This window comes from Anomalospiza imberbis, chromosome 6 (genome assembly GCF_031753505.1).
Source record: "Anomalospiza imberbis isolate Cuckoo-Finch-1a 21T00152 chromosome 6, ASM3175350v1, whole genome shotgun sequence".
Classification (NCBI taxonomy): domain Eukaryota; kingdom Metazoa; phylum Chordata; class Aves; order Passeriformes; family Viduidae; genus Anomalospiza; species Anomalospiza imberbis.
This window is the reverse complement of record NC_089686.1, coordinates 4,131,895-4,144,505: the sequence shown is the minus strand read 5'-3', so window position 1 is coordinate 4,144,505 and position 12,611 is coordinate 4,131,895. Positions and strand designations below refer to the sequence as shown.

At 43.7% G+C, this 12,611-nt stretch overlaps 1 long non-coding RNA gene across 1 annotated transcript; it reads right to left on the bottom strand.

Annotated features, from left to right (window-relative positions):
* Positions 1 to 460: 460 nt before the first annotated feature.
* Positions 461 to 4,988, bottom strand: LOC137476608 (uncharacterized). The gene is made up of 3 exons (XR_011000453.1): positions 4,478 to 4,988; positions 3,639 to 3,781; positions 461 to 767 (listed from the first exon to the last, which is right to left on the bottom strand). It is a non-coding gene; the product is annotated as an uncharacterized lncRNA (long non-coding RNA).
* Between the last annotated feature and the right edge of the window lie 7,623 nt (positions 4,989 to 12,611).

The window sequence follows — 12,611 nt, the reverse complement described above, 5'->3', positions numbered from 1 at the left end:
GCATTGATAAAGATAAACCATGCTGCTCTATGTCCTTCATGTAGCACAAAACAACACATTTCAATCTAACAGGATCAGGTCTCCACTTTGATCACAATCTGTTACCTAGATGTCTTTGCAAATTAATCAGCCCTGCTTGTTTAGCTCCAGTCAGTTTGTACTGCTAAATTAATAAATGTACTAGGAGCAACAGAATACATAATTAAATTCTACAGTTTAATCTCCACATAATAATTTTGACCTTAGTCTGGGGCCTCTGTTATAGCCAGCAACACATTGAATAGAGGCAGACCTTGCAATGCAGCTTACACTAACAATCTACCTTGAATGATTACGCAGGGGCGCCACAATCAAGAGCTACTAAAATCAGAGGAAATTAGGAAAATAAAATTGTGGCCACAGCTTCTACCTGTAGAAAACAAAAGGGAGCTAATGCAGCACAAAGGCACACCTACCTCAAAAATTAGAGAAAAGTGCTCTGCCTTGGTTCAGTTAACCAGAAACATTTTTCGTTTTCAGTATCTGCATCAAATGCAACCCAGAAGAGCAGAGGATGGCTTTTGTTCTTCCCAGGAACACTTCCAAACTTCTGGGAGAAGAACAGGTCGTGCCATTGAAGGGTTTTCTGTGATTGATTTATCATAGCTGTTCAATATATCTGTATTTAGTGAATGCCCCCTCCCATATCACGTACAATTTATACTTAAATCTCTTCCCACTAGTGGGAATTCAGGAACTGTTCCATGCATTTTCCACATCTGCACCAGCTGCAAAATGCCCAAAAAAGATCAGAGATGTCAGAGATTTTTTTAGTTACAGAGAGGGATACCTGCTGCACACTCTGCTCACAGAACTCCATGAGGAAGGGGCAGGGGGGCCAAGGGAGCTTCACCTTTAACTTACAGTCTACAAAGGCTGTGCTCTAAGGGGCTCACAAAATAACCCCTAAAAAGGGAGTTATAGGCTAAATGTCAGTGTTTAGGGCTCTGCATCCCCACTTCGCCCTCAGAGACATCCATAATCACTGACTCAACAGATCCATCCATCTCTGCCCTCCCTATGGACACGGCAGTTTGTGGGTATGTGTTCAGCCACGCGGCTGACAACCAGCAAAGCCACACAGACATCCTCACACTTGGCTCATCGGTGAGCTCAGGACCTTTCCATGAGGTCTCTGAACTCCCCAAAAATTGTGTCTTGCTCATGTAAAAGGAAGTACAGAGCTACACAGAAAATGTGGATCAGAGTTCCCACTGTGTGGCACAAATTTTGTTTGAAATCTTTACATTCTTATGCTTTGCAGTGTTTCTTCTGCCTGCCACAAGTTCAGCATAGGAAGCTCTAAAGAGACAGAGGTGACAAATCAGAAAATGCTAAAGCTTGGTTCAAAACCAGCCTAAATCACTGAGATCCATTGGTTTTGACTGGGTGTTTTGAGGCCAGCAGACTGGAGGCACCAATGACCTAATGGATCAGCAGTACTTGTTCCTGTGGTACACAACCCTATTGTGAATAATAAACTGAAACACTTGTTTTAAAAAACAGCACATTGAAGAAATAAAATCAGAACAAGGAAAATATCTGGTAGTAATGGTTATTATGCATTTCCTTTAAAATATTTTAATTAAAAGCCAGCTAGCTGCCTTAACACTTCATGATTTGAGATAGCATCAAGAGCTTAAAGAACAGTTTGGCAGACAACATTTAGCAGACCACACGAGCAGTAAAACATCTGACGAAGCTTGGACTCTGTCTAAGACCTTGACTGTGGTAGCTGGCACTAGAATCCTTCAAAGAACTGGAGGTAAATGGTGCTATTATTTATACAACTGTAAACAAATTCAGTGCTATGGGTCCAAGTGTTGGCAATGTTCAGAGATTTCAGAATTATTTAGAGTGGTCACACTCTCAAACTATGTGCAGTTATGGCATGGGACAGCATAGAATTAGAGCTGGCAGTAGATGCTCCTCTTGGACATGCAAGTTCTCTCCTGTAAACTCTGTAAAGTCTCTGTGCACTCACAGTAACACAACTGTGGCCAGAGATGCATTAGAGGAACATATTTTGACTCAAAATTTATGGTGCAAATCTGTTTAACATGTGGCTTACTGTCCTCCTCCAGTGCATACCAAGGTTTAGATGTGACTCACTGCAGAATGGGGTAAAGGGGTGAACTGGAAACTGGTTGGGACAGATAAAGTTTCTAGAAGTTCCCAGCCTGTAAGAATGTCTTGGTTTAATGTGAAGCAGCAGCAAGTATAAAGAGTAGGCTCATAAAATGAATCATAAAATCATAGAATCCTTTAGGTTGGAAAAGCCCTCCAAGATCACCAAGTCCAAACACTCCGCCAGCACTGCCAAGGCCACCATTAACCCACGTCCCCAGGTGCCACATCCACATCTTTTAAATGCTCCCAGAAATGATGATTCCACCATGGCCCTGGGCAGCCTGAGCCAGTGCTTGGCAACCCTTTTGGTGAAGAAATATTTCCTAATCTCCAATCTAAACTTCCCCTGGCACAGCTTGAGGCTGTTCCTTCTTGCAAAAAAGAGAAATACAGGAGAATATGTAATACAGGAGAAATGACAAAAAAGCTGAAAGATAACAGGAAAACAGACTAAATCACTGTCCCTAAGCACATAGGACAAAGATTGTCCCTCCTGAATAAGACTAAGGGAACAATCCTCCAGCCCTGCAGCTCTTGTTAAGAATTTGGATAGATGGATGCGTGGAGTGAGTTACAGCCTAGCTCAGCAGGCCTCGTGAGCAAACACAGATATCCAAAATGGAGATGTCTCTCTTCGAGCTATCTGTCTGCAACTCCTGTCAATAAATGGAGGAAGAGAGAAAGAGAGAGAGAGGCACTTCTACAATCCAATCCTTCTGATGTCCACCTTAGTCACCAAAGCTTGGATGATTCCTGTGTGCAGATCCTGGTTTGCTGCAGGTCAAATCCACAGTGTTCCTTGTGGCAGGAAGGAACACTTCCTCTGCCTCTGTTCCTCTCACAGACCTCTGTCCCCAGGTGCTACATGCCAGGGAGATAACAGAGAATGACAGGATCACACAGAATCAGTTGGGCTGGAAAAGAGCTCTGAGATCATCGAGTCCAACCCATGACTGAGCATCAACTTTGTCAACCAGACCATGGCACTGAGAGCCACATCCAGCCTTCCCTTAAACACCTCCGGGAATGGGGATTTTGCTGCATCCCTGGGTAGTCCATTCCAATGTCTAATGACTCTTTGTGTGAAGAATTTCTCCCTAGTATTCAACCTAATCCACCCCTGGAACACCTTAGGACCTTGTCCTCTTGTCCTGTTCCTTGTTCCCTGGGAGCACAGCCTGACCCACTCTGGCTGTCCCCTCCTGTCAGGGAGTTGTGCAGAGCCACAAGGTCCCCCCCTGAGCCTCCTTTTTGTCCAGGCTGAGCCATTCCTGGTGCTCTATTCCCTTCTCTGGACACACTCCAGCCCCTCAATGTCCTTCCTGGGCTGAGGGGCCCAGAACTGGGCACAGCACCCGAGGTGTGGCCTCAGCAGTGCCCAGCACAGGGGACAATCACTGCCCTGGTCCTGCTGCCACATCATTCCCAATCTGAGGAAGGAGAAGGACTGAAATCTGATGACTCCATACCTGGAGCACTGAATTGCTCCTCTGCACTGCACTGATGGCAAATTTATGTGGTGGTTTCTCCATCTCTGGCCACATGGCCTGATCACCACACAGCTGTAAAACATTCCCCCCTGCACTCACTGTTTCTCCTGTGTTCATCAAGGCTGGATATTGGCATGATAAACGAGGCAAAAAACAATATTGTACTAAATTAACATGATTTACAGCCCTTCATAGCACAGAAAAGCATGAATCACCCTAAAATAGCCACATCTCAGATCTTGTTGCATAATCAAACACAGAATTTAGCACAATTGTGTCATTTTTCATGTGTGCTCTATGTAAAGTGACACCAAACACCTTCCTCCTTAAACTGTGTACATGCAATAGCCACAGAGATAGGAAATAACCAGAGAATATTCTGAGTTGGAAGGGACCCACAAGGATCATCATTTATCTTATTTATTAAAACAACATTATGCTTTATAGAAGGGTGACCAAAAAGCCTCATTTTGAACATCTATAAAAACATCACCCATGCAACTAATTATTTATAGCTTACAGTTTATATTAGCAATTATTACTAAGCAGAAGCAAAGCACATTAAATTTAAATGTTTATATTTTTTAAAAAAGGGAGAAGAAATGAAAAAAACAGAATTAGGAAGAAAATTTAGTATTCTTAAAGAATAAATAAACTTCTAACACTGAAAGGACAATCCAAGCAATCAGCCCTGTTCACCATTTATATCAATTATAAATGTAAAGATCAACTAGAATATGGAAATCTCTGCAGGCTAGGGATATTAAAAATATTATGCAGAATTGTCATGCACTATTCTTAAAAAATAAACTCCAAACCTGTGCGTAATGTGGGAGCAGATAAGCATTTGCAGTCAGGTTGTTGATCCAAAGAGAGTAATTAAAGAAGGTGAGGTCTAAACTTGTCAAAGTCATTTTGCCCTACTTTCCTATTTATAGGTTTCAAAATGGAAAAAGCCTTCAAAAGGATTTGCATCCTAGCTTCCCTCTGTAAGATCCTTCTGCAAGAGATTTGAGAATTAGCTGCTGTGCCTGCAGTATATTAAAATCTTTGACAGCCATCCACTTGGGGAATCCCTGGGAAAAAAAGAAACAACACACACACACACACACAAAAAATAACCACCTCATTTTGCTTCAAAAGGTTCACAGTATCACTTGAAAGTGGAGGATAAATCACTGTTCTTCAGAATTGTTCCTGAGGGTTTTCCATTCCGGGAGGTCCTGCAGAGGGAAGGGTGCGTGGAAGTGCAGCCTCCCACACCTTGTCCTGCTGCTCACCTGGTCCAAAGGTGTCTCCTGCCCCTGGGCCACAGCAGGGAGGAGAGAGAAGGGTCACTTCCTTCTCTCCCGGTGTGGTTGGGTTGGATAAGGAATAGATCCAGTCATCTTTCCAATCTCAGCATCACAGCATCCCAGAATGGTTTGGGTTGGAAGGAACCCATCTCATTCCACCCCTGCCATGGGCAGGGACACCTTCCACGATCCCAGATTCCTCCAAGCCCCGTCCAACCTGGCCTGGAACACAGAAGTGCTGTATAAAAACTAAAAAATACAAGTTCCAAACATCCCTCACAGAAATTCGCTTGAAAAGACAAGATAGTATTGGGGCTCTGCTCTGTTAAAGACAAAATGTGCTTTGGGTGAAATCTTCTCGACTATTTCCTGCACCAGTGAATTTTAAACCCTCTTTAAACTCAAGGCTCTGCAAGACAATCTGGTGACATGCCAGTGGTAATGTGTTGAAATGTGTTGATAGAAACGTTTTACATGAAAAAGAAAACAAGTTATTACCCTTGAAAGCTGAAAAAAATTGACATTTTTTGTCATTCAATATTTCTGACAAAACCAAGAAAAGTCCATCTTGAAAAAATTTTAACTGCAATCCTGATTAAAAAAAAAAAAGAGAGAGAGAAAAGGAACTACTTCAGTGCAAATTGTTCAACTGCTACATTCTCAGCTATGAAAAACTTGCATTAAACGGACACTTTCAACATTGAGTTTTCCACTTATCACAGAAAAAGAAGTCTTCTTTGAGCGGGTCTGTGCTTTTTAAAATTGACAACTGAGCCTGGCTTTGCCATGTGACTTTACAGCTAACGGCAACCTTTGGCTCCAAATATATTCTTATGTCTCACAGGCAAATGAGGAAATATTCAGTGGGCAGACAAGTGTGTGCTGTGGGGACACCACATTTTCACAAAACATAACTTTTCCCTTCCACTTATCTCAGCCTCCTTGTGCCAGGCCATGAAAAGGCAGGGAGTTGTCAAACTCCAACATCACAGCTCTGCAAGCAGATAAAGGGCACTGCTAAAGTGATGAAAATTAAAATATTTTGGGCAAGACAAGGGAAAAAAAAAAACTGACTAATTTTCTAAACTGCTCCAGTTATTTGGAAAAGATAAGCCAGTGAGTGGTTCTGTTTCTCTCTTGTTCATTCACTCAGACTTCCCAGCCATCATTACAAAGTTTGAGTGTTTCTCATGACAAGGATTAAAGGTGAGCTGACATGGGCATATGTCATAAAAGAAACTGCTTCTTCTACCTTGGCACTTCACAATCCTGAGAGACAAGCAATGCTTAATGTACTTTTAATGCTCACAGTGATCTTGCTGGAGAGAACATCAGTGGAAAGTGTCATTTAGATAATTAAAAGTGAGAACTAGCAGAAACAGCATCCAGAAACACACAAAAAAACCTTAAATTTTGCCTGAGGGCCTCTTCTGTTATTCTGGTTGTGATTTTGTGGACCAGATTTTTAGCTGAGTAACACGATGCAAGTCCACCCACAGCCAAGAGTAAGCTGGTTTGCAACAGCTGAACATTTAGTCCAGCAGATTTATGGCATTTTAAACTCCTTCTTTGAATTCTCCCATTTTTTTTCCACTGCTATCACCCTTCCAAGAGAGCATTCATCCCACAACACCTTATCTACAAAGGGCCCTGCAGAAGATACGACCCTTGAATGCTGACTGGGATGGGCTGGGAGGAAAGGCTGGCTGCCTTGCTACCCTTAAACTGGTTTAATTATTTTTTTTTTTCCTTCCTTAAATCATAGCCTAAATTATCCGTGAGGGAAAACCAATGTTTTAGAAATGGAAAACCCACTCTCCACTATGTACTGATGCCTCTAACGGGAGATATCTCCCCAAATCCAGTCTCTGCAACTTGAGTTTTAAACGAGCCTTCAAGTGACACCCCATTTGCTGCTTCTGCATGGCTCCCACCACCGCCTCACCTGTTCGCAGAGGTGCAGAGCCACCGACTCTGCAGGCATGCCACGTCCCCAAGATTTGGCCAACAAACGCAGGACTTTTTACCCCAAAATACCACAGGTACCCTGACTCAGGAGCCCAAGGCTCTGCAAGACAATCTAGTGACATACCAGTGGTAATTGTTCTGACAAGGACCCTCTGAGCAGTGTCACTGGAGGTGACAGGCACTGGCAGGCTCCAGCTTAGCAGCAAGGTCACCGGGGAAAGGCAGTTTCCACTAATGCCGTCGGGCAGAGCAATCGTAGGCAAATCTTTCTGCTCCCCAGTGACCACCAGCCTGGAGGGCAAGAGACGGCAGAAGGAATGACAGATAAAAGCACGACACTTAACAAACGTCTGGTTTTCCTTCTAAAGTGAAAAAATTAAAAAAAAAAAAAAAAAAAAAAGGCACAAAATAAGGAGAGAGGGGCTGTTTCTTTAGCATCTCCGGTAAAGTGGCAAATGCCTGGGCCTGGAGGGCCTCTGTGGATGCAAGTGGGACATGCATGGATCCCCCCTCCATCGCCATGACCTTGCCCGAAGCCAAGGTCACCATTCCTGACCCCTTGCAAGTGAATAGGTGGGGAAATGGCCAGTTCTCCTCTCGGGGAACTCAGCACAACCCCCTGCCCAGGGCACAGCCCTTCCCTTCCCCGCACACCCTGCAGGAATTCGGGTCTGCCTCCCATCCAGCAGCTGTATGGGCACCGATGTCAAAGAGACATTCATTTGGAAAGAGGATACTCTGCAAACTGATATGCAAATAAAAACCATCAGCAAAGAGATGCAGCGGGCAGGAATGGGGGCTCACACACACACTGTGAGCTCTCCCAGTTCAGCATTTCCCTGACCTGACCTTCCCTGGAGGCACCACTTCGCCCAACAGGTGATGTTTGACTCGGTGGTCGGGAGGTGACAATGTGTCAGAAATGGGAAATTCATATCATTTGTATTCCTTTTCCTCTGCTATTCTGAGGGTTGAAAGGGCCACCATTTTAAATTTAATTTACAGGGTATACCGTCTATCTGTTGGAAACACGAGGAAGCAGACCTTGTCCTAGTATTTATCAGACACATGCCGCCCATCTGCTTGAGCTGGGTCGAGGAGGATTTGCTGTTAATCCTTCAGACCCATCTGCAGGGGGTTCAAAATGCTGACCAGAAAGCTAGACAAGATGAGGTTTATTTAATTAAAAAAACTGCTCCGGAGGTTACTGGAAATCACTCTGAAGAAGAAATAGCTTTTGATCATGTCACTTCTAGGGAAGGCAGGAGGGGAAGGGGGGATGGGGGAGGCAGGCAGAGTTTTGCATCAAAATAACGCCGCGGCTATCGGTAAATAAATAAAATGACAGAGCTGCACCAAATAAACCTGTCCCCACGAGGGGACATTTCTATCTACCTGTTACATCAAATGCAGGGAAAACTAAGCCCCCAGTCCAGCTTGGGTGTTTCGCCACCACATTGCAGGGCTTGGCCTCTAATCTGGGCAAAGTATGAAAGGCAGAAATTGGGTTACTCACCCCAGCACACACACACACACACACACACACACACACACACACACACACACATCTGCAGGTTTGTTTGCGTGGAGCCGAAAAGGAGACACACACAGCCTCGAAAACAACTCCAAAACCTGCAGCACTTTAAAGCCTGGCATTTCTTATTTGCCTGCTTTTGGGGAGAAGCACAAGTTTCTGAGGAAGGTGGTCAAACCTGAGCTTTGTAGCTTTAACGTTTAATTGCTGCTTTTCGTAATCACTGCTCAAGATCCATTTATGTGGAAGTGAGAAACAATAAAATCCCATCTCCATTTGCTCTGCTGAAAATGGACATCTGTCAGTAACAATATTCATTCTAATGAAATATTATGTACACAACTGGTTAGATGCAGTGCTGCTGTTTGGGAGAAGTGGCTTTTCATGGGAATAATCCTTATTCTTCCAACTCCTGATTGTTATTTTATGGCAATGTAATGCATAACAATTCTCAAAGTAGCTCGGACAGAGAATTTGCCCCTGCCTCTCCCAGGGCTCTGTTCCTAATCAGATTCCTGTACTGAGGGTTACACAGTAATTTTCTTCTTGTTTTATGTTGTTTGGGATTTTTCTTCCTAACAACAAACATCCCCAGGGAGAAAGAAAAAGAAAAAAGAAAAAAAAAAAAAAAGCACAGAGGCAGAACTGAGCACCAAGGAGAACAACAGGCAGCAAACTGCAATATTCCTGACAATAAACTGTGAAACAGGGTCTGGCTCTGCTGGTCCTGTACCCAGCACACCGGTGAAATACAGCTCCACCTAGGGACAAGGTACCTGCAGAAAAGATGGATTTTGGAGACCAGGACCGGGAACAATGGGGAGATCTCATTCTTCTGCAGAGTGGCAAGTAAAGATTCATGCTGCTTGGGATCAGATAGCAAGAATTGTGCTTTGTGGCTGAAGATAACCTCTGAGCAAAGTAACTTTATCTACAGCAAATTATTCCTTAGCTTCCCATTGCAGGATTTGCTTCACCTTAGTCTGAAGCAAGTGGTGCTGGCTGCTATCAGATAGAGGGGTAGAGGGATGTCTGCTTTGATTTAATAGAGAAGTTCCCATGGAAAGTGCTTGAGCAAAGTAAGAAAATCTCATCCAAGGATTGTGGAGAGAGAAATTCACTGAATTTCTTTTATTATGACCGGGTTAACCAACTATGCAGAGATTTGACCACACAGATATAAGGTCTGATGCTTAGCAGGCCACTGAAATGGATGTGCTCTCTCCTGGATATACTGCTTCAAGTTATCTGTGAGTCTTTTGTTCCCCTGAACCTCCCAATTCACTTTTTTTTTTAATTGTAAACCGGGCATTTCCCGTAGTTGTTTGTTCTCAGTCATGTAAATGAGACATTAACCCTTCCTAACTGTGCATTCCCGAGCTCACAGCCCAGGGCTGTGTGGGATCTGATACCCAGCCCTGCCTGTCCTTGATGCACAGACATCTCTGCTGCCTTAATTCTATTTAATATTTTTTTCCTGCCTGTTACTTCTTCTGTGGCAGCACTGACAGGAAGAATCATACAATTGGCTGGAAAAGACCTCCGAGATCTCCAGTCCGACCTTTGACCAAAACCTAAACCCACTAAAACCACATTGCAAAGTGCCAAATCTGCCTGCTTTTTGGACACTTCCAGGGATGGTGACTCCACCACTTCCTTGGGGAGTCTGTTCCTAAGCTCATCCACTCTTTCAGTGAAGAAATATTTCCTAATACCCAACCTGAACCTCCCCTTGGTGCAACTTGGTGCAATTTCCCCTTGTACAAACCCTAAATGACTGCATTTAAAAGGTAGCAAAGCCCAATTTCCCAGTGCAGAGACTTAAACCACACACAGATCCTGTATTTACACATGCAGAGTGGAATTTGCACATGCAATTAAGTTGATTGACATTTTCTCACTGTGTAGATACTTCCATCAGCAAACATTTGGGCAAGCAATCAAGTCAGTTATATTTTTAAATGCCCACTCTGGCATGCAGAAAGAAATGTCCCAGCCAGGCAAGGAAGCAGCAAAGAAACTACTTGGATGTGTTCATCTGAGCATTTAAAATCACAGAAGCCTTTAGGTTGGGAAAGCCCTCTGAGATCATCCAGTCATTAGCCCAGCACTGCCAAGGCCACTAACCCATGTCCCCAGGTGCCACATCCACATGTTTTTTAAATCCCTGCAGGAATGGTGACTCCACCACTTCCCTGAATTCCCTTTTCCAATGCTTGACCACCCTTTCAGTGAAGAATTTTTACCTAATATCCAAACTAAACCTCCCCTGGCACAACTTCAAGCCATGTCCTCTTGTCGTGTTCCCTGGAGCAGTCTCTGACTCTCACCTGGCTGCCCCCTCCTGTCAGGGAGTTGTGGAGGGACAGAATGTCCCCCTTGAGCCTCCTTTTCTCCACTTTTCAACTGTTCAAAGGTAATGAACAGGAAACCAGAGAGGCAGATGACAAAAGCCACTGGTTCTGGGAAAAGTGCCTACGAGGTGGTGTTAAAAGTGTCTCAGGAACAAGTGAAGATCACCTGTGATGTCACTTTGGTCATAATTAGTTGGCAAAGAAAACAGCAAAGTCAAAGTCACAGTGGTGCACCACAGCCCTCCTGTTAACAGAGCGAGGCTATCGATCCCATCACTCATTTATTTAGGAGATAGAATTTTAAGCAGGAATAAGAACAGAGTTACCATCAAATCAGCTGTCAGCTGGATGTCACCCTAGGCAATTAGCATGCTCCTAATGTGCTACAAATTTTAAGCCCAAATTATGTCCTCAGATGCCTGCATTCAGCTCACACTGACTCTGCAGAACACAGGGTTTAGAGCACAGAAAGAACAGAAGATCTGCAGGCAGATACTGCAGAGGCTTTGGACAAACAGCCCTGGCTGGGAGAAGAGGAATGGGAGAGGAGATCCACCGTGGCTGCTGCCAGCAGAGCAGAAAGTGTGAAAACCCCTTTCTGCCAGACCGAGTGAGCAAACCTGCAAATGTGCTATCTTCTGCCCAAAGCAGCCCTGGGAATGGACTGTAAATGCATTTGTAAGCACTACAGGTAGTTAGTTATTAATATTTCTAGGGCTGAACCTCGGCAGTTATAAGTCATCCAAATTCCACTGATTTCCTTGGTTCATACCAGCTGTGGCTCCATCTCTGTGTTATTGCAAAAGACAATAAATTTCTTCTTTGGGCCAAATTTAGTCCCAGCTATGTCTCTGTGACTGGATTAACTCCACTGAAACTAACAGGGAAAAGTCTGAGCTTGTGTGTGAGAAATGAGAACAGAACGTGGCTGCAGCATTTGTTAAAGCAGAAAAGAAACACCTTCACACCTATATGTGAATATATTTTTTGCATGTTGGGCTATTTTCTTTAGAAAAAAAGGGGAAACAAACTGCTTTCCCTTCTAAAAAAGAGATTTCATTCAAACCAAGGTTTTCCACACAGGGAAAAAATGTTTCCCAAAAATGAGTTCTGGTCAGAAAAATGATGGTTCTTGTTTTGTTCTACATCTGCTCAAGCCAGCACACTGTAGGCTGGAAGACTTGTAATTCCCTCAAGTAATCAGCTGCTGGAAGAAATAAGGGCGTGTTATGGAAGACATAGTTTAACCAGTCATAGGATTTCTTGGGATCACAGGAAACAGAGCTACAGCTCCTGCAAGCAAGAGGCTGCTCAGGCAGAGGCAAATGATGACCTGATTCAAACAAAAATATCTCATTTTAGCTCAAAATGTCAACACGAAACACTCTGACATTTGCAAATCAATTCTTTTCAGGAATTATCTGTTCCAATTTGAGATGAAAACAAATATGAAAATACCAGAATTTCCCATGGGATGGAAACTCTATTTTTCAACGGGCAGTAGGAAGTATAACCATGGAGAGGTCATTTCTCTATTACAAAGCCACTCTTTTCTATGGCTGTGCCTAAATGCAAATAAAAAGTCACTCAGGACTTGTCTCAAAGCTAGATGGCCACCTGGCTTCTTCACATGGAGATGCCACAAGGCCTTGACCCCCTGTTCCAGAGTACCCTCGTGTGGATAATTTTTTTGTAATGCCAAACTGGAATTTTCCATTATGCAATTTGTGGCTGCTGCCTCTTACCCATCCAAGTGTGCCTCCAAGCACAGTCTGGCTCTGTCCCCTCTGTGACCACACTG